This window comes from Eptatretus burgeri, chromosome 7, assembly GCF_056783735.1.
Source record: "Eptatretus burgeri isolate ZD-2024b chromosome 7, Ebu_testis_v1, whole genome shotgun sequence".
Taxonomy (NCBI): Eukaryota; Metazoa; Chordata; class Myxini; order Myxiniformes; family Myxinidae; genus Eptatretus; species Eptatretus burgeri.
Window position 1 is genome coordinate 38,579,688 of NC_140967.1, and position 25,000 is coordinate 38,604,687.

The 25,000-nt window shown below is 42.1% G+C and overlaps 1 protein-coding gene across 4 annotated transcripts in view; it reads right to left on the bottom strand.

The window, feature by feature from the left end:
- The window catches only part of LOC147023066 (uncharacterized), a 97,117-nt gene that overhangs the window by 60,162 nt on the left and 11,955 nt on the right, over window positions 1-25,000 (bottom strand). For 2 of the 4 annotated variants that reach the window (XR_015060003.1, XR_015060004.1), the window contains exon 3: window positions 18,532-19,513. The exons of the other annotated variants lie outside the window; for them this stretch is intronic. The gene's annotated coding sequence lies outside the window, so the exon portion shown is untranslated. Of the gene's footprint in view, window positions 1-18,531; window positions 19,514-25,000 lie in introns of those variants that run through there. 4 annotated transcript variants of the gene reach the window in all.

A 25,000-nucleotide genomic window follows, 5' to 3' on the forward strand; every position in this document is an offset into this window, starting at 1 on the left:
ATATATATATATATATATATATATATATATATATATATATATATATATATTGTTGCGGATTTGTGCGCTGGCTTCCCAGGCCCCTTTCCGAGGGTCACCCGTGCCCACAACACTGCCCACGAGGCTAATGGCGCCCCGGGCCCCCGCACCAAGCAGGCGCACCCGTGCCCACTACGCTATCCTGGCCCCCCATGCGGCGTGCGGACGGCCACGTAACTCGAATCGCGGCACGTCGCCCACCGGACGGACAATCCCGTCGTGACCCTCTCGGACTAACGCCGGGAACTAGTCACGGGTGGGCCTTTCGGCCTCACCACGATCGTGCCAATCGCCCCCCCTGCGTGGGATAGGGTTGCTCGCCAAATTCGACCTACCTAAGTACCCACACGGAGGGTAGACCGGGCGATCGCACCTCGCCGCAGGTCGACTTCGGACACGGGCCACTTTAAGCGGCCCGTTCCGTACTATCGGGATAACCGAGCGGTGTTATCGTCAACCTCGACGGTTCGATTAATTATTGGGCGCATTTAGCCCACGACCAACCCTTTACGTGAAGTAAGATGGAGATTCAATAAAAGAAAAGACGAAGCGAAACGGGAAAAACAGTTCAACATAAAGCACATTTATTCCGCGGCAAACGGAAAGCACACATATACAATTATACACCAAAAGCAAATGTAAAAATAGAAGAAGCACAACAATTCTGCACAAAAAGCAAATGTAACAATGCAGATCTACTACCGACTACCGAGCACACGGCAACACTTATGCAGTTTTACTTCACAGACGGCGGCGACAACACATATACTCAAAGCAAAAGAAAAAGGGACCACCCTCAACGATGAGGGGGGCAGACGGGCCTGGGGCCGAGACCGCGTCGAGCCTACCCGTCTGGTGATGAGCCGCAAAATGGCGGTGGCGCCCCGACTCCGCGGGCCTCGCTGGCACTGCCTGGAAATGGGGTGGGAACGGGGCCCCCTTCTCACACTATCTCAGCACGGGGGGAAACAGGAGGGGGTTGTTGATGCTCAGGGGAATGAGGATATCTCGCTGGCTTGGGTCCCGCGACGAGCGTCTCCACCACGACCTCGGTCGCGTTACCGGCCTCCCCTCTCCGCAGCTCCCCGACTCTGACATGAGCGCCCTCTCGACTGCCTTCGCCGCCACCACCTCTCCAACTCTCCCACTCTCCACTCTTCTCAGCTCTCTTTGACTGACTGACTTTTCGGCGAGCGAACGTGGCCCTTTATAGCCCCCGGGGCTTCGCTCCTTCACCTTCGACCCTTCACCTCTGGCTGGCTCCCCATTGGACAGAGGAAAAGTGGGCGTGAATGATTTTTGATCCGCGAATCTGCATATAGCGATTATACTCCGACGCACCTGGAGGCGGGGCCAAATCGGCCCACGCTCGCTGATAGGACGGAACAGAAGTGGGCGTGAATGATTTTTGATCCGATTTCTTCGGAAAGGCTGGTGTTTTTGCACCCGCTGATCGGTGCGCGCCCTGTACGAGTCCAGGATCGGTGTCCACAAGCGGCGCGGGAATGGCGGTGATGCGATGGTTGCGAGAGCGAGATGTGACGGCAAGGGTCGTGGCTGTGGTTGTGAAGCGGCGTTGCGGTTGGTGGTTGTTGTGTGATGGCTGTTGAGACGTGGTTGGTGGTGGTTGTGGTGGTAGTAATGGCGGCTGGTCCAAAATAAAGATAGTAAAAGAAAAACGGCTATCCCGAAGGGTCGCAGCCCGAATGAATGACATTTATTCCCTCTAAACAACGGGTTTGGACTAACTACACATATACTTACAGAGATATCTCACCTAAGGGACCTGAATGGTGGTTTGCGAATTTCGTCAACCACAACAATATATATAAACATATTGTTGCGGATTCGCGCCCGCCGGCGTGCGAGCGGCCACGTCACTCGAATCGCGGCACGTCGCCCACCGGACGGACAATCCCGTCGTGACCCTCTCGGACTAACGCCGGGAACTAGTCACGGGTGGGCCTTTCAGCCTCACCACGATCGTGCCAATCGGCCCCCCGCGTGGGATAGGGTTGTTCGCCAAATTCGACCTACCTAAGTACCCACACGGAGGGTAGACCAGGCGATCGCACCTCGCCGCAGGTCGACTTCGGACACGGGCTACTTTAAGCGACCCGTTCCGTACTATCGGGATAACCGAGCGGTGTTATCGTCAACCTCGACGGTTCGATTAATTATTGGGCGTTTTTAGCCCACGACCAACCCTTTACGTGAAGTAAGATGGAGATTCAATAAAAGAAAAGATGAAGCGAAACGGGGAAAACAGTTCAACATGAAGCACATTTATTCCGCGGCAAACGGAAAGCACACATATACAATTATACATCGATGGGGGGGGGGGGGTGGGACTGTGTAGTGAGCATGAGAGGCAGAACACCAGGTGGTGAAGCGGTCTTAAAGGTCTTGGGGTCTTGTCTTTGAGGTCCTAAGGGTCTTTAAGGTTTAGAGCTCTTAAAGGGTCTTTGGGGTCTTATATTTCTTAAGGGTCTTTGAAGTCTTAAGGGTCTTTTGGCTCTAAAGGGTGTTAGGGGTCTTAAAGGTCTTCAATAAACTTGAGTGTCTTAAAAGGTCTTTGGGGTCTTCAAGAGCCTTCGGGATCTTAACCGTCTTTGGGGGTATTCGGGGTTTTTAACTGCCTTAATTGTATTCAAAGAATTCAATGGTCTTAAGAGTCTTATGGGTCTTAAGGGGTCTTAGCTCCTTCGCATGTAGAAAGTCTTCTCTCAAGCATGTAAAAAAAGAAAAAGGTCACGTTTTTTCAGGGTGTTTAAAGAATGAGCTTGAAGATGAAAGTACACTTGGGGCAAGCCCTGGGTCCGACTTGGTCTGTGTGCCAAATTTGATGCTTGTCGGCCCAGTGGTCTTTACAAAAAACGCGAACAAACAGAAAGACAGATAACCGATGAATCTTATTTATTGGGGGTAAACCTTTGTGGTTCTCCTTTTTTGTGTACTTTATCCATGCGGAACTTCGTACAGAACTCAGAATAGACCATGTTTGCTATGCAGGAGAGGAGGCTCCGCACGCGGTGATTTAACAAGCTTAGCGAAAAACCAACCATTCCCTTTAAATGTGAAAAAAATTTAACTGATGCTTTTATGGAGTCGGGTAAGCCTGGAACGTATGACGTCAATAAATTAATGCTTGGGTAACATATTACCTTGGTATGCTAGGGTAACACTTCCTTGGTACGGCCAGGATGGAGGTACAGATGTACGTACAGGCACAGTAGGTTTCAACTTTTAACCTTTGCAGTGTACAAGCGATCACGTTTCCCTTTGTCCCCGCGGCTGTTTCTAAAACAGTTGGTTATGTTAAAATGAACCGGGTTTGCTTTAGAAACTTGATGGAGTTTCTCTTTGTGAGTTATAAAGCTGATAAAACCCGACTGACGAGCCATTTGCCACATTAACATGTTTTCTAAATTGCAGAGCCAATTCTTTTTTTAGCTGTCACATGGTGATTGGCAGCTGTTTATAAACAATTATGTATATGCACATCTCCTTGAAACATCTATAATGCAACGTTGTTTTTAACAATCATTTATTGAAATTCCCACAAAACAAGGATGAAAGCTACTCAAGGTTTTTGGGTTGTATAGAGTACATACTGTAGTCAGTAATCACACTGACTACAATCTGCTGATGCCGATAAATGGAAAAATTGCTGATATCGGCCAAGTGTGTGTGTGTGTGTGTGTGTGTGTGTGTGTGTGTGTGTGTGTGTGTGTGTGTGTGTGTGTGTGTGTGTGTGTGTGTGTGTGTGTGTGTGTGTGTGTGTCGTTGATTGGTATCTACATATGCGGGTTTCAGAATGTGGAATGGAGTCCTCCCAGGCTTGGCTCAAAGTATCCACCTTCATTTCAGTAAGGAGTCACGATTCATGGACCAAGCTGTGAAGTTTTTTTGTTCTCAAAGTTTTGTGCCGAGGGCTCTCTTCAGGATCGTTACTGAGCCCCCAACTGCCAACTCTAGTTCATTTGTAGTAAAATTCCCAGGGATGGTTTTTCATAACTCTGTGAGGTTCTTCGTCATCATTCCCATTTGGTTCTTCGTCATCCCTGGTACAACTTTGGCATTCTTCAGCTTCCAGGATCTTTTCACTTCATTCTTGAGGTCTTGGTGTTTGGTTATTTTCTTGATTTCTGCATTGTTTAGTCAAAATCACTGCTATTAACACCTCAATTAGCAAAGCCTTCTCATTTTTTTGAACCTAAGTATGATATCTGGTCGCAATGTTTTGTTTTCGATGTTCACACTTGATGGGATCATTACACTGGTCAACAATTTTTTACTTTCTGAATGTTGTCTAGATTTCTACAAGTGAATTAGGGTATTCTGGCACTGCTGAATCAGGAAATGGCATCCGTTTCTCTCCATCAGGTCAGGTTTTTGTGCTAAGTTGATTTGAAAAAATCAGATCTTGTGACAAAATCAATTACATTTTTGTGGCATTATCAGCTGATTTTTGTCAACACATATCATCCTAAACATGTTTTTAAGAAAAAAAAATGTTTTGCCAACAACACTTATTGATTACATGATAGAAACATCGATTACTGTCATCTGAATGGTGGGCATTGATAAAGGTAAGTACAAGTAAATTGCATGTTGCGTCACCACTGTTCAAACTTCAGGGCTTGAACTTCGGTTTCTTCGAACTCCTGGAATGTTCAGCGGCAGGGAGGTCTCTCTTCAGATTCCAACAGTAGTCAGCCATCATGACTGCGTCCCAGCGACCCTGATACCTGGTCTCCATCTCCTTCATGTCCTGATGGAATCTCTCCCCCTGCTCGTCACTCATTGAACCCAGGTTCTCAGGAAACCGGTTCATATGTGAAAATAGGTAGTGCATCTTGATGCTCATGTTGCAGCCCAGGTTTCTGAAAGCAGTCAGCATGTTGTTGACAAGTTCTGCATAGTTTCTGGCCTTATTGTTGCCAAGAAAGTTCTTCACTACCGAAACAAATGTCTTCCACGCTTCCAGTTCCACTTCGTTCATTGAGTTTTTGAACTCTGGGTCTCTGATGAGCTGACGGATCTGAGAACCATCAAAGATGCCAGCTTTCAACTTCTCCATGGTCAATCCTGGAAAAGCCTGGCACAAGTAAGTGAAGCAGTCACCATCTTTGTCCAGAGCCTTGGTGAACTGCTTGATTAAGCCGAGCTTGATGTGCAGCGGTGGGAAGAGTATTCTGTCTCTGTCCACCAGAGGGTCGTTGATGACGTTCCTTTCTTTGCATGGCACCAATTCCTCCCGCACAGGCCAGTCCTTCTTCGTGTAATGCTGAGCACGGTCCCTACTATCCCACATGCACAGAAAACATGGGTACTTGGTGAAGCCAGACTGTTGTCCCAACAAAAAGTTCACCATCTTCAGGTCAACACAAATAAACCACTTATGCTGATCATAACCAATTTTCTCCAGCACGTACTTCACCGCTTCATACTTCTCCTTCAGTGTAGTCGAGTGAGCGATGGGTACAGAGGCAAACTGGTTGCCGTTGTGTAGCAGAACACATTTCAGTGATCGCTTGCTGCTGTCAATGAACAGTCTCCAATCTTTGGGTTCGTACTGTGGCACTCCAAGCTTGAGCAGAAGCGCATGTCATAAATTGGCGCATGTAGGTATTGTACATTCTTCAGAGTTCGTTATTTCAAGAAATACAACTTTTTTGTATCACATTATTACAAAATCTGCTCCATTAACTTTAGTTTTGATCCACGAACTTTATGCTTTGCCTCACCATTTTTTGGAAGATTTTGAGGTTTTATGACTTCAAACTGATCCCTTTTCGACATAATCACCCAGAACTACCGTACCTGAATACTTCTTGTCATTAAAATAATTATTTCCAATCAAAACAATTATTTGACATGACATTTTACCCCCACCAACTTCTAAAATGCTCCACACATGCGTACATGTGAACAAAAATGTAAAAAACGACATGTAGCCATATCTCAAAAACTTGACCTGATTGAACAAAACTAATGTGAGTTTTGGATTCAGCGCATCAGATTCGTCCTAAATCAGCTTAAAAAATGCAGACAACAAATTTGTTGTTGACCAGTGTTATGTCATACGTGAGCGGTCGGTACTTCCATATTTTCAGTGATTGCTTTTGGTTCATGTTCCCACAAATTTTCTGGAACTGGGAAATCAAAGTTTTTGCAGATGTGCCAGCAGTTAACTTTACAAACTCTGTTGTGTCACTGAGTGTACAGCTGTTCTGACACGAGTTTGTTTTTTGTGTATTTGGTAATTAAGCATAAGTTATCACTCTCTTTGCTAATGCCACTTCCACCCCTAACCTTTATATCTTTTTTTCCTCCCCCCCCCCCCCACCCCATCACTATCTCTCTCTCTCTCTCTCTCTCTCTCTCTCTCTCTCTCTCTCTCTCTCTCTCTCTCTCTCTCTCTCTCTCTCTCTCTCTCTCTCTCTCTCTCTCTCTCTCTCTCTCTCTCTCTCGCACCACTCACTCCCGCAGGTGCATAGCAATGTTTGGTGAGGCATTGCTTATCCTCCACCCCCCCTTCCTAATTCTTCCCTGCTTGCTTGCTCTTCCACCCTTCCTAGGTTATCCTCCCTCCATCCTCTCCCCTCTGTCCTCTCCCTTCCCTTCCCTCCATCCTCTCCCCTTTCCTCTCCCTTCCCTTCCCTCCGTCCTCTCCCCTTCCTTCCCTCCGTCCTCTCCCCTCCCTTCCCTCCATCCTCTCCCCTCCCTTCCCTCTGTCCTCTCCCCTCCCTTCCCTCTCTCCTCTCCCCTCTCTTCCCTCCCCTCCCTTCCCTCTCTCCTCTCCCCTCCCTTTCCTCTGTCCTCTCCCCTCCATTCCCTCCATCCTCTGCTTCCCTCCTTTCTCTCCCTTCTCTGTCTCCTCCCCCCCCACCCTTAATATACCCCCAACAGCGAAGCGACAGGTTGTATTTGCTAGTTTGTAATAAAGCAAATGTGTGAACTCTTGCAGCCACTCAGAGGAGTCTTTCTAGAGAGCCAATAGGTGTAGAGGACCCTGAAAGGTTCACTTCACGGGAGCTCGTCATCATAACGCATTAGAAGCTCGCGTGTTTTTCCTTACAAGATTCTTCTTATTCACGAGTCACTCAACACGTCAATATGTAAGAGTGGCTTTTGTTCCACATCATCAAGATAAGTGAGCGAAGTGGATTTTGTTTGTTTGGTGAACAACCAAGACGAAAACGAACGAGTCTACTCACATGCTTACCATCGTTGACACAAATATAAATCCACGGCGGCTCGACGCCAAGGGACCCTTCTTCTTCACTAACCACTGAACAGACAACGTGGGATTTAATTTGACCTTCTTGCTGACATACACATAAAACCTCCTGTTTTAATTGCATACGAACACCTGCACTACCCTGCTGTCAGTGTAGAACTTAACTCTGTGGGGTTTTATGTCCATTTAGTTTAAAATCAGCTGTGCTATTTCTACTGCCAGTGCCAGTACAGCTCCACATAGCTCAAGTCTAAGGATGATTTGTTGAGGTTGCAGTGGTAGTTTCGCATGTCCTAGAATGAACCCCACGTGGTGCATTTCTTTTCCGTCTGTGATATTTAAGTAAGCCACTGCTGCTACGTCTTGCATTGAGGTTTGAGAAGATGCAGATCTCTTTGCACTGAGCTGATGCAAGAGAGAAAAAGAGAGCGAGGGAGGTGTAAGGGCATGGAACATGGAACTGCACAAGAATCGTTCCATATTTCCCATCCTTGTGGCTTTACCACAGGTCGTGTGATGTCCCAGTCTCTTGTCCCTGAATAACGCTAAGTAAAGACATCCCACGAATGGTGACCAGAGTTACAATCCCAAGCAGATCATAGGAACTGCAATCTTCAGCTTCTGCAATGTGTAGTGAGTCACACTGTTGATCATAGGGACTATTCACCAAGTGTTTGGTTTTTTCATCAATTGAAACCTGGAATGTGAACATATCCACCTTAATGTTCCAGCTAAGCCCAATGCTACGTTGAATCAGTATTATGTAATTGCCAAGGAGGTCTAAGTCTTTCAGGTCCTTTGCATGGTTGTCTGAAGGGAATGGCTTACTTTGGCACTGTTTGTGGCTATTTTGTGAGGCCTCAGGCTAGTGACAACAAACATTTCCTGTGTTATTTTTAGAAGTTAGATGGCCTCTTCTTCTGTTGGAATCTATTTAATTCCATTATCTATATAGAATTGTCTCTTAATACCAACTGCCTGGCATCAATATGGTATCCCCTTTCTCCTTCTGGAATAAAGAGATGGCCACTGCTGGAGAGGGGCTATTACTAAAGATGTGCACTTTTACTCAGTACTCGGTGATCTATTTGTTGAGCTCATTGTCATGGTGCCACAGGGATCTTAAGTACATCCACAGGGATACAGAAGACAATTTCTGTTGTCTTCTTGAACCAGAAAACAGTGGAACATCTGCTTGAGGTCAGCTGATGTAGTGACAGGATTCTTTCTGAAACGGATCAGCACTCTTTGGGGGCCATTGTGTACGTCTGCTCCAGTGAGAATAACACAATTCAGTGAGATGCCCTGAAGTTGAGCGTTTGAGTCCAACACTACTCAGATTTGACCTGCTTTTTGTGAGTAGTACATGCCAAAGGTCATCAGGTGCCAGCATTCTTCCCCTTCTTTCAGTGGTGGAGCTCCAAATGGTCATTGTCCAAATGTCTTTTTCATAAAGGCCATGAAATGACACTTCGTTTCTCATCTCTTCTTCAAAGTATGATGCGGTGAAGTGAGTCAGGTGAGGGCCTGCTTCTTGTTGTTAAGGAGTTTACATCAAGGAATGTAAAATGGGAGTGGAGCAACCCAGTTGTTTGATTCGGCCTTGAATAATTCTTTCTCCAGAATTTTCAGGAATTCTCTGTCCTTGATTGAAAGGGCTGGTAGGTATATCATCGTCCTTTATTCTCCCAAACACTGTATGTCCAAGACCACCACTACACTTTCCTTCTGTGTGAATCTCATTGTAGATATGGGCAGCACAACATTGTTGATCTCTGCTGCAAGATCTCTCTTTTACAAAGAAGTGGTTTGGACATGGCCTGAAAAAGAAAGTGCACCAGTTCTCTAACATGCTTGTAGTGAAGGCACTGACATTGACTGGTTTTTATGCTTTGCAAATGCAGACCATCTACTATCTCCCACCAATATTAAGTATTTATGTAAAGGGTAGTTGTGGAGACCATTCTGCTATTCACTAACCTTGTATATGCTCAACATGTCCCTACCAAGCAAAAGTAGAATACGGGCATCTCAATCTAATGGTGGAATATGATCGACTACCGATTTAAGGAGAGGGCGATGACGCGCTGCATCCAGTGGATGAACCTCATTACTACTCTCTGGCATCTGTTTACATTCAATAAGTGTGGGGAGGGTTTCAATGTTGATCTTTGGTGTCTTCGAGAGGTTAGTTGAGCTAATAGAGCGATAGCTTTGCATTGCCATCTGCAGTCTCCACCACATAACCATTTGCTCCTCTCCTCGTCATCTCGATCAATCCTGCACATTTTCTAAGTGTGTACGGAGAAGTGCTCCCACGTATGCTGGATAAATCAAATACCTCTGACCTGGCAAATGATATATTGCTTTGATCATCTTGAATAACATGCAGTACATTTTTACTACTTTCTCAGGCTGTCTTTTGGGGTGCACTCTAATGAAGCATATTTTAGAACAGGATCTTCCAATGAGGCCTTCTCCACAAACTTCAGTGCATTTGGAAGGGATTTAAGGTGATGAAGTTTTCTCTCCCTCCTCCACATCATGCCGAGAGGCAGGGATAGAAGCCTTACGAAAACTAGATTTAGATGTATACGGATGCAGATTGGCCACATGTTTGTCACTGTCATACTTAATTTAACAGTTGATTTACAGTTCCTTACGAGGGGAGATGGTTTGTAGAAGCACAGTATCGGAGGCAAACTCCATATTACTTCAGCATGTTTATATGATCTTGTAGAGGTTTCTCTTGAAAGCAATGACACTTCTTAAGGGAGATGAGGTTTCCACGGTGTATTGGACGCTGTCTTCCTAGATCGTCGTCCCTCTTGTGGTAATCACATCTGTAGGTGTGGACATTGAAGAGGACACTTCTGTTTTGTGCATGGAGATAAGTGTTCTCACACCACCATGTCATGAGGCTGGTTTGTCAATCGTTGAATAATTTGTGTTGTACACGTCTGATGTTCCGAATGGAAAGCTAAGATCATTTCTCACATTAGCTTGACCAGAGTTAAACTTCAAAAAAATTAGAAAAGTTGGAAAGTGATTTAATTCTTATCTTCATATGTTGCGCATTGTGAGATCCTTTTTTGGAATCTGTTGGTAGTTTTTCCAAAATAGGATTCTTTCTATCAGCTCTTCTGATACAGGGAATTTTCAACATGTTCATCAAATCTGCAGCTGCCCCTTCATATCCTGCAATGAATACAACTCCATGAGCCTTAAACATTTGGGTGGATGGGGGCTTTCACGGTGTTTCAAAATGTCAAACTAAACCAAGCCATGTTAGGTTTCCATATGCTGCACATGTTGATTTGTTAGTTCTCTAATTATATCCTTGTAATTTGTTTTAAGGTATACTAAAGATTGGATTTCAAGAACTCTTGGGGACTGACGATCTTTGTCAGAATTCGACATCATGTTGGAGGGATTGGGCATACTCACCATGCAAACCATTTACACCAATGCGGGTTGGGTAGCGAACTCCTAGTTTGGTTTTCTTAGCTCAATTCGTTTATTTCCACTCTTAAATCAATCAAACAGAAGAAACGCATCATATTATGAGAACAGTGAAGGAACCTGAATAAAAGCATGGATTGTAAAATTTCAGGTCCCTTTGACAATGGATGCGATTAAAAACATAAACATGTGCAGAACGCTTCTAATATTTACAAAAAGTAATAATACTGATAATATTGCTTTTGGAGTATTGGAACATGCAAATTAGAGCATCGCAGTAAGATGGAGTTCCATTGCTAAAACAGAGAAAAAAAAGAATGAACTAAAAAAAATTCACTTTATTTAAAAAAATAAATGCTGGGAGAATAGTTGCATCAAACAAATTCAATGGAGTACAATGGCTGCAAATTACAGAGAATAAAATGAATGGACCATGTTGAAAGATGCCTTCATTCTGCAGTGGTAATGAAATAGGTATTCCAGTCAGGTTACACGAATGGTTCTTCATCTCCTTGTGCTACATCACCAAATGTGATGCACAGTATGTGCAAGCTCCTCCATGAGCTTAATATCACAAAAACGTTCTTAACCTGCCATGTCTCATGCATGATTGAGTTCCAATTGTCTCTAGCAATAATCTCATATAACTGTGATCTGTTCTGCTTTTACATATAAGGTCCTAACTTTGTGATGAAAGCTGGGTTGACCTGTTTAGTATTCCCATTTGAGTACATTGTACTGAAAGCTAGGTTCCCAGGTTCAAATCACATTGTTGATTTGTTTTGGCTTAACGTAACCAGTCGATCCGGAGCATTGCACAACGAATGCCTCCTTCAAACATGGTACATTCTGTTCTAATCAATGTAATTTGAGGCCATTGTACTCCATTAAATTTTTTAATTTCCTTTCTCTACCTGATCTTTGGTCGACCTCTGATTTGAGGGTCTTCTTTGGTTGCCAGTTTGTAATTCTTGTTGTTCACAGCCTCTGTTCTTTTTTGATATTTTTTTCTTGACAATTTCTTGTTTGTTCTTGTTTTGAATGAGACCAAAATTTCAAAGAATGATATTTTCTGTGTTTTTCTTGCTTTCCCTTTTGGTTTTACCCAGACGGCATCTTTCCATTTATTGATGCGTCTATTGTCCAATGTTTTAATACCTGCATAATGATGTGTATTCGTAATTCGTGTGTGTGTGTGTGTGTGTGTGTGTGTGTGTGTGTGTGTGTGTGTGTGTGTGTGTGTGTGTGTGTGTGTATATACATATAGATATATATAGATATAGATAAAGATATAGAGATAGATATAGATATATATATATATATATATATATACATAGATATATATATATATATATATATATATATATATATATATATATATATATATATATATGTTGTTACGAATTCGCGCCCACCGGCGTGCGATCGGCCGCGTAACTCGAATCGCGACCGCATCGCTCACTGGACGGACAATTCAGTCGTGACCCTCCTGGGACTACCGCCAGAAACCAGTCACGGGTGGGGGTTTAACCCCACCACCACCCAGTCCGCAGTCTACCCGCGCGAAATAGAGTGAATCGCCGAATGTCGATATACCTAAGTACCCGCGCGGGTAATCTGCCGAGGGATGGGACCAGGCCACAGGCCGACTCCAGACACGAACCGCGAAAGCGGTTCGTTCCGTATTACAGGGATAACCGAGCAGAGTTATCGTCGGCCTTGATGGTTCCGATTAATTACCGGGTGTTTTAAACCCACCACCAATCCCTTACGTGATGCAAGATCTGGAGATTCAATAAAGGAAAAGACAAAGCGAAACGGGAAAACAGTTCAACAAGCAAGCACTTTATTACACAGTCAAAAGGAAGCAGGGAAAGAGTTAAAACCGAATATAATTATGACAACACTTAAACAGTTCTACTTTACAAGACTGGCGCCACACACACACATTTACACAATACCCAAAAGAAATGGAAGTCGCGACTTCCCTGAGTCCTTGGCGACCGTAACTCCGAGTCCCTCCGGCGTGGTCCGCGAGCTCGTGCCGCGCGTCGCTTGTGTGGTCCACTCGACAGCTCGGACGAACGAACAGAACCTCCGACCAGGGACGATCACCGCAACTCTCCACAATTCCCCTTCAGGGACAAGGGGAACAGGAAAAGGAACGACGTTCTCGTCGACCTTCACATCCACGCCTTTTTGTCAATCGCTTGCACGAACCAAGAGCCTTCAGCCTCCAACTGGGACAAGGGAACAACCAACCAACAACGACGACTCTTCATGCCCACCCTTTTGTAGGGGCCGTCTCCGCCCCCCACCCCGCACCGTTCTTGGCTCCTCCTTCCTTCGAGGCGTTTCCAGAAAGCTCTCGAAGGGGGCGTGCCCCCACTCCGACCGCCTCACGCCATGCATCCACCAATCGCGAGCGAGCTGCCGCACCCCTCCCCTTCACACCAAGCGTGGTGGGGGCGATTCAGGCGGAAGCATCAGGCGGGGAAATTAGGTGGGAAAACCCCACAAGCGTTGTTGGTTTTTGTTCTTGCACGTACCCGCACGGTGCTCGTTGAATGGCAAGTGGCGAAGATGTGGTAGCGTAGTTGTGGAAGGTGGCGTAGTGTAGTGAATGGCGTGATCGTTGAGATGTTGGTTGTGGCGAGGTTCGTTGTTGTTTTTGCACAAAAATAACTACAGCAAAAGAAAAACGGCTAACTGAAGCGTCACAGCCCGAATGGATCACTTATACTCCCTCTATACAACGGGTTTGGGCTAACTACACATGAACTTACCGATATATCTCACCTGAGGACCCTTTATGGTGTAATGCGAATTTCCACAACCGTAACTATATATATATATGTGTGTGTGTATATATATATATATATATATATATATATATATATATATATATATATATATATATATATATATATATATATATATATATATATATATATATATATATATGTATGTATATATATATATATATATATATATATATATATATATATATATATATATATATATATATATATATATATGTATGTATATATATATATATATATATATATATATATATATATATATATATATATATATATATATATATATATATATATATATATATATATATATAAATTGGGGTGTGCTTACACATCGTGTAAACATACGAACAGCGCTTCCCCATTGTCTCGGGTCGCTCACCTGCATTTTATTTTTCATTATCTTGCCAAAACGAAGTTTTTGCAAGATATGTTAGTCAGCTTGTATGTTTTTTTTTTTGTTTGTTTGTTTTTTGGTCTGTAATCACGTATAAAAAATTCTGCAGAGCACAGTTATCATTGGAAATTTTTGTAACTTCGCATATCAGAGGCCTATAGAGGTCCCTTTCAGCGCACAAAATTTTGAAGGTCAAGGTCACTTTGTCGCAAATCAGGGGAGTCGACGAAACCCTTATTTTTTGAGTAATTTTGATCGGATCGTCTTCAAACTTCATGGGAATATATTTCATGGTCTGGCGCTCAGCTGATTAATTTTTCGTGGTGATTGGCCTTGACCTTCATATGTTTTTTTTTGTTTTTTTTGTCTGTAATCACGTATAAATCACTCTGCAGAGCACAGTTATCATTGGAAATTTTTGTAACTTCGCATATCAGAGGCCTATAGATGTCCCTTTCAGCGCATAAAATTTTGAAGGTCAAGGTCAAAGGTCAAGGTCACTTTGTCGCAAATCAGGGGAGTCGACGAAACCCTTATTTTATGAGTAATTTTAATCGAATCGTCTCCAAACTTTATGGGAATGTAGTATCTGGTCTGGCGCTCAGCTGATTAGTTTTTGGTGGCGATTGGCCTTGACCTTCATGGTTAGCGCCTGAGGTCAAACATATTTGACCCCAAGGTCAAATTTTCAAGTTTTAGGAACCATATCGTGTAGTACCTCAAATTGAACACCTCGATGAGTGCTTTCTAGATATGTCAAGCTTGAGACATTATGACGTCATTTTGGTGACGTTATGAGGCAAACACATTTTTCATGGTTACTCTGTAAAACGATTCTCATCGGAATCTCTCGTCGGCAGATATTCCTCAAGGAGTCGCTCCTGCCGGATAGCAGCTCTGTTCACCTCAGTGTGACCTTAAAGAAGTCACACGTGGTCACCTTTTGGCAAGATACGGGTCACCCTGCGGGTGACATTGGTTTTACTTACTTCTTTTCTTTTTTTTTCATTTATTTATATTTTCATTTACAGATGCTTTCCGGCAGTTCTGTGATTTTTCCTGGTGTATCGACTTCGATATCCGTTGGCACACAAAATTACCATGCTTCCCCATTGTCTCGGGTCACTTACCTGCATTTTTTTTCATTTATTTATATTTTCATTCATGGATGTTGTCCGATGATTCTGTTATTTTTTTTTTCCAGTGTACTGGCTTCGATGTCCATCGGCACGCAACATTTCAGCTTTCTATATTATATGGAAGGTACCGATCGTTAATATCAGTCAGTGGTTAGAAAGAGCTTTGTGTGTGTGTGTGTGTGTGTGTGTGTGTGTGTGTGTGTGTGTGTGTGTGTGTGTGTGTGTGTGTGTGTGTGTGTGTGTGTATATATATATATATATATATATATATATATATATATATATATATATATATATATATATATATATATATATATATATATATATATATATATATATATATATATATATATATATATATATATATATATATATAAGGGTGGTCCAAAAAATTCGAAAAAAATAGAATGTTGCTCCACATGCTTAAAATTATTCTTATATGATCCAATAACGCGCATAATTTTTTTTAGCTTGATCGGAAGTGATTTAGAGGTCGCTCCATATGACGACTTTTCCTCTCATGACTTGAATAAATTAGGGTATGGTCAAGTACGATTATGGGTACTTCTGGATATCCGAGGTGGAAATGGAGTACATTTTCGAACTCTCTGGGGTCGATTTACTCCAAGAAATGACTGCACCGACATTGAATTCACTACCATTTCGAAAATATGACCTAAAACAAGATTTATCATTACTGGAGTTGAGTAACTAATCCTACTCATTTCGATATTTTCTAATTTATAATTAATTTGTTGTCCGTCTAAACATTTCTTAGAGTAAATCAACCCCACTGAGTTCGAAAATGCACTCCATTTCCACATAGGAAGTTGAGAAGTGTACGGATTCGCATCTCACCATACCCTAATTTCATATAATAATCAGTAAATAAATAACTAACATATTTTTTGCGAATCATTGAATCTAAAACACTAGATGTTGGGCCGGCTAGAAATAAGTTCAGGCGGGAGTGGAGACAGCAATAGAGGCGGAGATGATAGTGGTATTTGGTAAATGAGACAAAATATTCTAATAGTTTGTAATTCCATTGATTGAAATATTAGGGTATGGTGAGATGCGAATCCGTACACTTCTGAACTTCCTAGGTGGAAATGGAGTGCATTTTCGAACTCAGTGGGGTCGATTTACTCTAAGAAATGTTTAGACGGACAACAAATTAAGTATAGATTAGAAAATATCGAAATGAGTAGGATTAGTTACTCAACTCCAGTAATGATAAATCTTGTTTTAGGTCATATTTTCGAAATGGTAGTGAATTCAATGTCGGTGCAATCATTTCTTTGAGTAAATCGACCCCATAGAGTTTGAAAATGCACTCTATTTCCACCTCGGACATCCAGAAGTACCTGTAATCGTACCTGACCATACCCTAATTTAACCAACTCATGAAACTAAAAGTCGTCATATGGAGCAACCTCTAAATCACCTCCGATCAACTTAAATATTTTTATGCGTGTTATTGAATCATAGTGAAATAATTCAAAGCTTGTGGAGACCTCTGAATTCTTTATAATTTTTTTGCTGTTTTTGGACCACCCTAGTGTGTGTGTGTGTGTGTGTGTGTGTGTGTGTGTGTGTGTGTGTGTGTGTGTGTGTGTGTGTGTGTGTGTGTGTGTGTGTGTGTGTGTGTGTGCATATATATCTATGTATATGTATAGATACACAAATATATATATGTGAGTGTGATTGTTTATGTGTGTGTGTGTGTGTGTGTGTGTGTGTGTATATATATATATATATATATATATATATATATATATATATATATATATATATATATATATATATATATATATATATATATATATGTGTGTGTGTGTGTGTGTGTGTGTGTGTGTGTGTGTGTGTGTGTGTATATATATATATATATATATATATATATATATATATATATATATATATATATATATATATATATATATATATATATATATATATATATATAAAAATTCCAGCAATCTCTGTGTGTGTCTGTCTGTTTGTCTGTTACCACTGTTTCTCGACAACCAATGGTCCGATCTAATTGAAACTTGCCAGGTATATTGATGGGGACCTGCGTATGTGCCTTTTCAAGGTTTGATATTAATCGGACAAGTGGTTCCCAAGTTATGGCCATTTGTTTACCAAACCAATGACAGGACACGGTGCTATGACATCACGAATGACGTCACAATTCTTCTTCTTTTTTCTTTTTTTGCATGTACAGCCACGCACGTATGAGCACGCACGTATGGCCACGCACGTACGGCATGCATGTACGGGCCCACACTAGTATATATAATACTAACAATTGACTGACTCACTGATAATGTTCGGTACCTTCTGGGTGACATGGAAAGCTGAAATTTTGCGTGCCGATGGACATCGAAGTCGAAACACGAGGAAAAATCACAGAACTGTCAGAAAGCGTCCGTAAATGAAAATATCCCAAAAAAAAGTGCAGCCTTCTTGTGCTCACTACAGGTTAGCGACCCAATACATTGTGTACAGCACAGTGGTAAGTGTTACAATGTGTGTTAATATACAAAGCTATTTCTAACCACTGACTCATTGACTGATATTAAAGATCGGTACCTTCCGGGTGACATAGAAAGCTGAACTTTTGTGTGCTGATGGACATCGAAGTTGGTACAGCAGGAAAAAATCACAGAATCATCAGACAACATCCATAAATGAAAATAAAAATAAATAAATGAAAAAAATGCAGTTGAGCGACCCGGGACAATTGGGGAAACATGGTAATTTTGTGTGCTGAAAGACATCGAAGTTGATACACTGGAAAGAAAATCACAGAATCGTGGGACAACATCCGTAAATAAAAATAAAAATAAATGGAAAATCAATGCAGGTGAGCGACCAAAGACATTGGGGAAGCACAGTTTCTATGCTTACACAATGTGTAAGCACACCCATCTCGTAATTTAATTAAAATGTTAGTTAATGCATTTTTATAACTGGAAACTTTGAAATACCAACCTCATTTGATATCTAGCAGGAGGTCGGTGATGCTTGCCTTTTATCATAAACTTTCTACTTCTTATGGACCTAAGAAGCATGGTTCATTATTGCTTACAACGTGTAAGCATACCCCACTCGTGTATATATATATATATATATATATATATATATATATATATATATATATATATATATATATATATATATATATATATATTATATTTATATATACATATACATATATTTATATATACATATACATATATATATATTATATTTATATATACATATACATATATATATATATATATATATATATATATATATATATAGACATATATATTTATATATACATATGTATATATATATATATATATATATATATATATATATATATATATATATATATATATATATATATATATATATATATATGTTCCAAATGTCCATGTCAAGCTCCTCTAAGCCTTAGATCACTGAAATTAAAATGGTTTTGAAAGATACGCAAATCAAAGTGAAAATTCTACCTCATTTATTTTCGTTCAGCTATCAGTCTGAGTGAAAAATGTGGAAATAATATCTCATGTTTTTAATCAACTGATTGTGAAATTGCAATATTCAAGCACAAAATGAGAAGATCAGACAATAGGAAAGGGATTTTATAGATATTAAGGAGGCAATTTTAGAACATCAAATGAATGATCAAACAGCCACCAAAAGCAGAAGAATTATGTAATAATAAAGCCAGAAAACTGTACTTTCATTTTACAAGTTAAACTATAGCAGGGTCTAAAGCCATTTGTTGTGGATGAAATAAAGTTGTCTGTTTTAATGGTCAAAGTGATATTTGCTGCAAAATCAATAACTCATTCAGTGTTTACATGCAGAGGAAAAAGATATTTAGCCATAAGTCTGGTGCAACAGCTCAGTGCAATCAATATGCAATACAAACAGGCAATATGGGTAAAAATAAAAAACAGGAAGGCATTCAATAGTGTATAACAAGACAAGAACTAAGCAACAATAAAGTTACGTAAATATCGTTATTTTTACCCAAGGAAGATTATATGCAAATATTTTTTGAAGTTCCAAGAAACAGTTTCTGATTTGGTGGATGAGGGAAGTGCAGTGGATGTACTGTAGTATATCTAGACTCACGGAATGCATTTGGAAAGGTACCAGTACCACAGAGGAGTTTGTTAACAATGGTATAGAACTTGCAGAGCGGCTGGTAGAGCATCAAACTGGATTGAAAATTAGATTAGGGACGCTAGTTCCAAACTGTATGGGCGAGGCAAAATTGGTTTCAGCTGATCAAATTCACAGTAACGATTGGCAGTCTGCGTAACACAGGACTTATGCATTGCTGTGAAGGAGGACCACTATTTGGAAAACATCCCTTGAGTTTTCTCCACGATGGCTTACCAGAATCCTGCAAGGAGGCAAACATAAACATGAGGCCAGTGTCTGGTGTGATTGCAGTTTTTGAGGCATATAGTAAAGCAAGCCTTCTCTTGACATTCCAGAAAATAGAGGCCATGATCTTGGCAGCTGAAGGTTGGGTGCAAAGTTTCTCAGGCGGCAGTGATTGCTTATGCAACCATTACATGAATTCCAATTTGGTTTTAGAATCTTTTGATGAAATTATGTTTCGTCACCTTTCACCAGACCTGTGATGAAATCAAGGAAACCTGTGTTGATCAGTTTGCAAAACTCCTGACTGATACCAGCTGTTGCTAGTGATTATGAATGCTGAGGTTTTGGGTGTCCTTTCTTGCTAAGACATTAAACATGCATGTGAGGGTGAAAACACTGACTTGAGAAAAGCCAAATTCGATTAATATTTTTGGTGACCTTGACAGGTTGTGGGTCAGTCACATCTAAGGGCTGTCCTTCACTGGGATCACCCTGAAGGGAATTGAGTCATTAGTTAAAGTCAGCCACCCATCTGATGACTGTACAATGTGAGGGTGCATCTTTGCTATACATGGTCACCACAGTCACCACATATTTGCGGATTTCTTTGGAGCTGAAACCTTATTTGCAAAAAAAAATGAAGGACACTCTGAGGCAAATTTTTACTAAGATCCAAAACTGTAGGAGGTAGCTAACATCTGGATTGTTTTATGAAACTGAAATGATGTCGGTTTAATTTGACTAATGATGTATAACAAGCACATGTAATCATCATCATTGTAAGCTTACAATAAGAAAAAAAAAGCAACTCTCAGAGCCAACAAATACCCTGCGTTTTGAACCTTTTGAATGGTATACCCGTGGATATTTATATAAATCATTATAACCATTGATTCACTGACTCACTGACTGACTGACTGACTGATATTAAAGTTGAGTACCTTCCCAGTGACATACAAAGCTGAAATTTCGCACGCCGATGGGCATCTGAGCCGATACACCAGTACAAATCACAGAACCATAAGAAAGCATCCATAAATGAAAATATAAATAAATGAAAAAAACAAATGCAGGTGAGTGACCCAAGACAATGGGGTAGCACGGTCCGTTATTGCTTACATTGGGTAAGCATACACCGTGAGTATACATATATATTTATTTATATTTTTTTATTTGTATATATATATATATATATATATATATATAAATATATATATATATATATATATATATATATATATATATATATATATACATATATACCCACACACGTATACATATATGTACAGTGTACACACACACACAAACACACACACACACACACACACACACACACACAAACACACACACACACACACACACACACACACACACACACGCTAGATATCAAAATCTATGTCTATAAAAACGAAAAACAGTCCGTGAAGCCTTGAAGCCGTGTGACATTATGTCTATTAATTACGTACTGTTTGAACAACAGTTGCACACCGACGTCACACATGTACGTCTATTAATTACGTACTATTGTAATGTACCTTTCTACCATTTCGACTGTTCAGAACCCTTCCACCGTTGAAGACCCTTAAGACCTCCAAAGACCCCTAAAGATCCTTAAGACACAAAGGACCCAAAAGACCCTAAAGACCATGAAGACCCAGATGAACCGAAAGACCCCAAAAATCCAGGTGACCCAAGAGACTCCAAAGACCCAGGTGACCCAAAAGTCCCCACGGACCCAAAAGACCCCGGTGACCCAAAAGTCCCCGAGGACCCAAAAATCCTTGATGACCAAAGACCCAGATGATACAAAAGTCCCTGAGGACCCAAAATACCCCCAAAGACCCAGGTGACCCAAAAGACCCAGGTGACCCCAAACACCCACGTGACTCTAAAGGCCCGAGGACGCAAAAAAAACCAGAAGACCCAAAAGTTCCTGAGAACCCAAAAGACCCAGGTGGTCCAAAAGACCCAGGTGACCCAAAAGTCCCCAACGACCCACAAGATCCAGATGATCAAGAAGTCACTGAGGACCCAAAAGACCCCAAAGACCCAGGTGACCCAAAAGTCAATGAGGACCCAAAAGACCCACAAGACCCCAAAGATCCTTCAGACCTTGAAACCCCGAGATCTTTTTTACCCTTATGACATCTAGAATTACCTTTACACCCATTTAGACCCCTTCACCCTTCAGACAGATTAGACAGCTGAGAGCCCTAGACCCTTGACCATTTAGAGCTTCATTCCACTTGGATCTTTTTATTTTACAAATAAACATATCAGCAATATTACAAATAAATTTGGACAAAAGAAATGTTTGTATGATGATTGTTGTAAATCATGACATCACAGCAAATCTGTGACATACAATAAATCTCTGTAACGACTTGTGGAGAGGCGCATGTAATGAGCCAATCCACACTAGTATATGTCATATACATATACATACATATATATATATATATATATATATATATATATATATATATATATATATATATATATATATACATACATACACATATATATGATACTTTGCGTCTTTGTTTGTTTGGTCATTTATGCATTCGGACCCTATAGCAACCAGTGAAACCAAACTTTGAATCTTTCATCTTGGGAATGGTTGAGGGCAATGTTTGGATAAAAGAAAATTGAAAAAAAATTAATCAGATAATTGGCTTTCAAGCCTCGATTGAGTCTTGTGGTTATACACTGCCTGCATTTTTTTCTCCGGGAGCGATTGAGCGATTTCTTTTCTCCGGGAGCATTCAACATAAAATGAATGTGGTACATTTTGATAGTTAAACGTAGTACATGCTTGGGAGTCTCGTTGGTATGCATTTATTTCTGTGCTGTTGCTGATGATTCACCAACAAGTGATGAAACCAGTTCGGCAGCTGATGGGGTTGTGTAGCATTGAGATTCTCATGTGTGTATTATTTGTGAACGTTTTTACAGCTGTGGAGGAAATCTGGGAAGGGTTTGAAACAGCAATGGGCTTACCTTGCGTAGCCTTTCATGGTTGCTTTATACAGCTGCTTTGGCGAGAAGAGCATGGGAGGAGTCGATATATTTATATAATCCTAGGCACCTGGGTTTACTTGATTAAGCAAGAGCCAATTGGTTATTCTCTCCATTCACAGGTGAGAGATGTGGGCGGGTCTTCATTTTTTTTGTGTGTATATATTCCATTGGGACCATACTCTATACAGAGTGTTGGTGACCTCATAAGGATGACAGGCAGAGACAACCCCACCTGGTATGAATTCAACATCCAAGTGGAATTTGAACTCAGGATCCGAGGATCCCACGGCCCACACCCTAACCATGAAGCCAGCACCAAGCACGATATATATATATATATATATATATATATATATATATATATATATATATATATATATATATATATATATATATATCTATATATATATATTGTTGCGGATTCGCGCCCGCCGGCGTGCTGACGGCCACGTAACTCGAATCGCGGCACGTCGCCCACCGGACGGACAATCCAGTCGTGACCCTCTCGGACTAACGCCGGGAACCAGTCACGGGTGGACCTTTCGGTCTCACCGCGATCGAGCCAATCAGCCCCCGCGTGGGATAGGGTTGCTCGCCAAATTCGACCTACCTAAGTACCCACGCGGAGGGTAGACCGGGCGATCGCACCTCGCCGCAGGTCGACTTCGGACACGGGCCACTTAAGCGACCCGTTCCGTACTATCGGGATAACCGAGCGGTGTTATCGTCGACCTCGACGGTTCGATTAATTATCGGGCGTATTCAGCCCACTACCAACCCTTTACGTGAAGCAAGATGAGGATTCAATGAAGGAAATGACGAAGCGAAGCGGGAAACAGTTCGACACAAAGCACATTTATTCGCGATGAACGGAAAGCACACATATTCAATTCCACCAAAAGCACACAGAAAAGAAAAACACAATTCAATTTACACAAAAAGCAAATGTAAAAGCGAAGACACAATGCAGAGCTAATACCGACTACCGAGCACACGGCAACACTTATACAATTCTACTTCACAGACGGCGCCGACAACACATACCCAAAACCAAGGAAAAGAATACCCTCAAGGATGAGGCGGGCCTGAGGCCGAGACCGGGTCGGGCCTACCCGTCTGGTGATGAGACGCGGAGCGGCGATGGTGCCTCAACTCCGCGGGCCTCGCGGGCAGTGTCTGGTAGGGGGTGGGAAAGGGGCCCCCTTGGTCGCACTATCTCAGCGCGGGGGGAAACAGGAGGGGGTTGCTGATGCTCGGGGTATAGAGGATTTTTATTGCCCCGCAACGAGCGTCTCCACCTCGGCCAGGTCGCGCTGTCGGCCTCCCTGGGGTGCAGCTCCCTGCACGACGCGAGCACCCCCTCGTCTGCCCTCGCCGCCTCTCCACAGCTCCGTCCCCTCCGTTCCGACTCCAACGCACACGACGACCAGCTCCTTCTTGCCAACTCCACCGCCCGCGAAGTCTTGACTCTCTGTTCCCTCTCGACTCTCCTACTCTACTACTCTCATCTTTGACCCCCTCCCTTCGACCTTTCACCTCGCTCCCCATTGGCCCGAGAAAAAGTGGGCGTGAATGCTTTTTGATCCATAAATTTGCATATATCGATCGCCCTCCAACGCCCTGGGGGCGGGGCCAAATCGCCCCTCGCTCACCGATTGGACGGCACAAAAGTGGGCGTGTGTCGTTTTTGATCCGTTTTTGAAGCACAAAATCCGTGATTTTGTACACGCTGTTCGGCGCGCGCCCTGCACGAGTCCAACACCGGTACCCACAGGCGGCGCAAGAACGGTGGTGATGCGACGGTTGCGAGGTGTGACGTGAAGGTCGTGGCGGTTGTGGTGAAGCGGCGTTGTGGTTGGTGGTTGATGTTGTGGTTGTGGTGGTAATCATGGCGGTTGGTCCAAAATAAAGATAGCAAAAGAAAAACGGCTATCCTGAAGAGTCGCAGCACGCATAAATGACATGTATTCCCACTAGACAACGGGTTTGGGCCTAACTACAAATGTACTTACCGAGATACCTCACCTAAGGGACCTGAATGGTGGTTTGCGAATTTGGTAACCACAACAATATATATATATATATATATATATATATATATATATATATATATATATATATATATATATATATATATATATATATATATATATATATATATATATATATATATATATATATATATTGTTGCGGATTCGCGCCCGCCGGCGTGCGAACGGCCACGTAACTCGAATCGCGGCACGTCGCCCACCGGACGGACAATCCCGTCGTGACCCTCTCGGACTAACGCCGGGAACTAGTCACGGGTGGGCCTTTAGGCCTCACCACGATCGTGCCAATCGGCCCCCCGCGTGGGATAGGGTTGCTCGCCAAATTCGACCTACCTAAGTACCCACACGGAGGGTAGACCGGGCGATCGCACATCGCCGCAGGTCGACTTCGGACACGGGCCACTTTAAGCGACCCGTTCCGTACTATCGGG